The sequence below is a fragment of the Cygnus olor genome, chromosome 3 (assembly GCF_009769625.2).
Source record: "Cygnus olor isolate bCygOlo1 chromosome 3, bCygOlo1.pri.v2, whole genome shotgun sequence".
NCBI classification, from domain to species: Eukaryota; Metazoa; Chordata; class Aves; order Anseriformes; family Anatidae; genus Cygnus; species Cygnus olor.
Genome location: NC_049171.1, coordinates 73,682,875 through 73,688,226, shown reverse-complemented (window position 1 = coordinate 73,688,226; position 5,352 = coordinate 73,682,875). Strand labels below are relative to the sequence as shown.

The 5,352-nt window shown below is 44.2% G+C and overlaps 1 long non-coding RNA gene across 2 annotated transcripts; it reads right to left on the bottom strand.

The window, feature by feature from the left end:
• Positions 1-284: 284 nt before the first annotated feature.
• LOC121068330 lies at positions 285-4,806 on the bottom strand. Of its 2 annotated transcripts, XR_005818805.1 has the most exons (4): positions 4,483-4,806; positions 4,002-4,160; positions 3,774-3,860; positions 285-1,812 (listed from the first exon to the last, which is right to left on the bottom strand). It is a non-coding gene; the product is annotated as an uncharacterized LOC121068330 (long non-coding RNA). The 2 variants fall into 2 exon arrangements; XR_005818806.1 differs by having other exon boundaries at positions 4,002-4,806.
• Positions 4,807-5,352: the final 546 nt, after the last annotated feature.

Here is a 5,352-nt window from a genome sequence, read left to right as displayed (position 1 = left end):
GGCCTCCTTCCAGCGTAGGGGGTAGCTTGCTTAGACAGGTCTATGTTCTGGGGGCTAAGAGGGAGGGAGAGAGAGGAACTACAAGCAAGCGAGGCAGTGGCTTCATAGGAACGTAAGCCATCAGATCAATTCGCTAAATGAAACATAGTAAGCACGTTACTTCAAAGAGATTTGTACCTTGGCAACCGCAGAATTTTCAGGCTTGAAGCGTGATGTTTGCCATTTCTTCTAGCCTTGTTTTTACTTCTACGAGCTGCAGAAATGAGGTACAAAACATAAAGAGTGTCTTCACATCCCAGGAAGGAAAGGCCTGCATTTGTAGGAGTCCTCTATGACTTTGAGAATTCAGCCATGCTTTCTTTAAGTGAGGATACAAGGGTATTGCTAGCAGAGGTCCCACAGAGGCTTAGGCAAGGTGAAACAGAGAGGCTGGAGGTAAATTCCTGGGCTACTAGCCTGTGCCAAGTGTCCTGCTGCAAGCCTTGCACTGCTGCTGTTATCCACTCTAGAGAGTTTTAATTTTGCCCAATTTTACCTGTACAAGCCATGGTCATTTTCAGGGCAGTCAAACCCAGCAGTGCCTTAAGGGAAGCCAGAGCAGTCCCAGTGCTTTAGGCAAGAGAAGCAATGCTGAAGGACTGGAACAGAGTCTTTGCTTCAGTTCCTGTAGTGAACACGGCAAGCTCTTTGGTGCCAACAGATACCCATGTCCATCCTTTCTCCCTCCTCTATTTGGAGGATTAGACACAATCAGGGCCTCTCTCTGCTAGGAACAATGTTTGGGCAGAGAAACTTTCAGGGATGCTGGAGCTCTAGAGATGCAAACATAAACCATTTGGGCTATGGCCCAAGGAAACTATCCCAAAGGTATTGAACCCAGGGCTCAAGTAGACTTTGCCTGATTGGACACAAATAAGGAGAAGGTTGGGTGCCTTTTTGCTTTGGAACTGGCAAAGCTTTGAATTTGGATTGGTTATCCTTCAGTTTCTCTTCAGATATCCTCTCTAGCTTAACACAAGCAGTGCCAAGCACTTGTTTTTCCACAGCCTTCCCAGCACACCTCTGGACACTAGGGTCGTGGGTGGCAAGGGCACCTCAGAGAAGGACAGAGAAGACAGGGTGAACAAATGACCACTTTTTAGAGCTCAGTGAAACTCTTTCAATCTTACCAAACAGTCTGCATTACATATTTGTTTCTGTCTTCACAAGTAGCAGAGCTGGAGACAAGCCTTTATTTCCTTTTTAAATGAAAGGGAAGACAAAGTTATCCTTCAGGATGTCTGTCTTCAATCAATAGAGATACAGCAGTAGGCACTGTGGCTGCAATAAGCCAGATCTAGAAATAACAAGCCAACTCAAATCAAGTATCTGTCAAGTCCCCATCATCTCCTATACTATGAATGCAAATGTCTCCAGTTTCTATAAGCACACATTGGAAGCAATCAGCATATGTGTTTAAAAAAAAAAAACAAAATCTAAAGCCAGGCAAAGAAAGTTCAATGTATGCGCATAAAAGGAAACATCTCAGATCTCTCCTCAAAAAGCTTTCAGGTGTGAAAACATATGGAATACGTTCAGCTCCAAAGCATTTGGTCCCCACTCCAAAAATAAGCATCGTCCGTGACATGCTCTTGGCGGCCCAGCCAAGGGGACAAATGAACACGGAGGCTGAGGAGAGGAGGTGCTCCGTGCACCAACAGTGTCTCAGCTGGCATCCGACACTGCCACCCATGCTGCACCTGCTGTCTGTATCCTCCAAGTGCTCATCTCCAGGCAGCTGTTAAATAGGCTGGCACCTCTTGTCAGCAGCAACTTCAATATGGGGAGGGGAAAGGGGAAGCGGGAGTAAAAAAAAAAAAAAAAAAAAAATCAAAACATACTAAAAGAAAGTAGAAGAAATGGGAAAGCACATCAAGCCCAAACTAGAACAACAATCAAGAGATAAGCCTGCGGCAGGAGAGGAAGAAATAGAAGATGAGGCAATGTATAGCAGCTGTTACTAGAGCTACTCACTGCAAACAGAAAATGCTTCCAGGGCTACCAGTCTTACCTTGTGAGGTGCCCACCCCTGCCATAGCAGGCTCACTCAAGCTTAGTTAACAAACCCAGACAATGCTCTAATTTATAATGCTCGTAAACAAGCATTATACAAAAAAGAGTTGCGTAGCTCATTATGCTGCTTCTTTGCTAGTACCTTTAAAATCTCCCTTTCCTACTTCAGAAGTTTGCATGTATTTCCAAATTAAAAAAAAAAAGAAAAAAAAAAGAAACAAGTAAATCTCAAGTCATCAGATGCAGACAAGGCAGAAACCTGTTGACCCTGCAGACTGGGGCCCAGTCTCCCAGCTGTTCTCCACCTCCGCAACCCTTGGGCATAACCTTATGTAGTGAGACACCTCTTCTTCCTCTCTCCTAATTCACCCCAGGAGTGGAGAGGGAAGAAGAGGAGGGTGCGAAGAGTACTTCCAAAGGTTGACCTAAGTCTGGTGAGGTTAATTTCTGTAGTTAGAAGAGAGTGAGACAGGCATTATCTAAAGTACAACTTGGAACGGGATCCTAACTTGGCTAACTGAAATCCCTTCTCTGTGATTCAACCCTTATTCTTTTTCCTGTCATGTTGCCTGTGAGGGGAAGACCGCAACAAGAACGAGACCCCATGCCGGAGGCAAAGCTACAGAACCAACAGCGCCAGGAGCTGCTTCTGGAGCTTCTTTCACAGTTTTGACTGAGTTGTCAAGTTGTGCTGGTGGGCTCCATTCTCCAGGCTCCTGCACTGTTTTTTGCTGAGCTTCTGTCTTCCCCTGCTCTTCTTTCTCACTTCTTTTTCCCTCCTTTTCCATTTCAACTTTGCTTCTCCTAAGGAAGCCTCCCACATCCAGCCCTCTCCAAGCCTCAGCACCATCACGCTGGTTGCTGCTACCTCCCTGCTATCTACAGATGTGTGCTTGATGTCTACCCATTGCTGTGCACGGCCAGGCCAGGCACAACACAAGGATTGCAGTGCAGAGGGCACGACCTGCCTGCTGGCTTGCTTGCACAGCATCTGGGAAGATGGAGCCTCTTCTTGGTAGATTTTTAGGCACAACCATAGCAAATGGGATCCCCTGAGAAACCCACACAACCATCCCCTCAAAAACAAAATTGTTCCAGGCATCAAGGTCATATAGAAATGCCTGGGGAGTGCTGGGAATGAGACATGAGCATTAAGCAGAACACCTTTGTGTAGTTTTGCTTTATAAATGTCCCACACACATACATAGACACTTATTGTTTTTTCATGTGACTCAGATAAATATGAGGCAATGCTACTTTATGTCAGCAAGAGTAAGCAAAAGTGATAACAAAAGCAACATGATAAGGAAGGTCGCATCAGCAAGATGAAAGCATTATTTTTCTACTTTCTGGATCTTTTTCACTTTAAATGCCCGGTTTTCATTTTTCACGTGTGTTAATAATTACAAGCCAAGAAACCCAAGCCTAACACACAGTCTTTCTGCCAAGTTAGCTCCTTAAGAGTGCAAATTTAAAGTCAAGGTTATGGTACTGATACAACTAGGGAGGCACTGTGAGCTCCTCTAAATTTGTGGAAATGGGCTACATTGGCATAAACATCCTGCTAATAATACAACTGCATTGTACTAGGGCCTACATAGTGCTTTCAGTATACTAGTTTCAAGCCTATATTTAAAGCAGTTCAGAAACTGCATGTAGGCAAACCCTTGGGAATATGTTTTTGCTCTTCAAACAATTGTAATCAAAGGAACAATACTGACCCCATTGCAGTCGGTGGGAGTTTCACTTCACATTGTTTTCAGAGTTTCTTTCTGCTCCTGGAGAAATTTCTGTTAAGTCAACAGGCTCTCATGGTGCAAACAGATTTTCGAGGTTAAAAAAAAAAAGAGAGAGAGAGAGAAAGAAAGAACACCGACTGATCAAAGGCAAATCTATGACTACATCGCCCACATACACATTAACACCTCATTAACACTACTTGTACCTACAGAAGAAATCAAGCTTGGGAACAGCTCTGGCACGAAGTAAACAAGTCCTAGGTAGAAATCCTGCTTTTTTCTTCCAAGAGTACCAGAAGTAGCAGGTCCTTGATTGCAGCAGCTTTGTTCTTTCCATTTACAAGAACAGAAATGAAAAATTTCACCATTCTGTGATAAAGAGATCCCACATAATGATCACTCATAATGATCACGGTAAAAACAACAACAGCAAATTGAAGGTAACAGGAGTTTGTTGTTGTTGTTTTTAACATCGTACCAAGTTTGTAGTATGGCTAAAATATAAAAATAACCTTTTGAGAAGAAAAAACATCAAAAGTTGGAAGTAAAGACACATGGAAGAATAACAATTTTGCAAATATTTAGTAGCCCTGAAGGTGAGATAGCATTAGAGATGGGCCACATCTAAAACCCCTGTAATGATAACGCTCAGTTCCTAGGGCATTCCTATTTTAACAAGATAGTACCTCACCAAAAAGCAGAGCTCCTTCTTGCTCTCCACCTCTTGCCAGTTCAGCCATCTTTGGGGACCTCTTTAAAACACCAGCCTAGGGGAAAACAAGGTCATTAAAAACACATGGAGCAAGACCATGCCATGCTGCTGCCTCTGTGGCTGGGGGAGCTGCAGCCTGGGCAGGGCAGTCAGCCAGCCCCATGCTTGCACCTCGCTTGCTGTTTTACTGAGTTCTTCTCTACCTCGTCGTTAGCAGGCAAAGGGAGAAAATCTTCCTTAGGCCCATGCTGAATTTACACCCATTTCAATTCTCTAAAACCAATTTTGTTAAACCAGATCAGATGTTCTTATGCCGACTTAGCTAAAATCAATTCCTAATTGATTAAAGCCAACTTGAAATAAAATTGTCTAGGCTATAATAAAGGGTGTCCGTGGCAATTTAACTGACTGGATTTAAAATAACCCCATCAATTAAGCAGCTGCAACTGCTGAGCTTTTCATGGCTGGGTTTGCTTCCTCCTCTGTGCTCGGGAAGCATTAGGTGCAGTGGGGACCTAATCCCTACCTGTATATCCAATCGATGTGCTGCTGCAGTAAGGAAGTAAGCAACCAGAGCGAAGCTCACCATGCAGGGTATCAGGATGGAGATCCGGGGTCTACTCCCAGCTTTCTGGTCAGCCCTGTGCATTCTGCAGCCACAATACCCTCCTTTCATGCAGGTTAAGTGTGAAGAAGGCAAATTCCTGGAGGCAGGAGCCGTCTCATACCTTGTGCTTGCAGGCTACTTTCATCGGGGGGATGCAACCTTGTCTGGGCCTCTGAAGTGCTAGCATTAACCAAATATCTGCCTTTTTAAAAGGATAAACACTGTACCTTTCCACTGTGGTC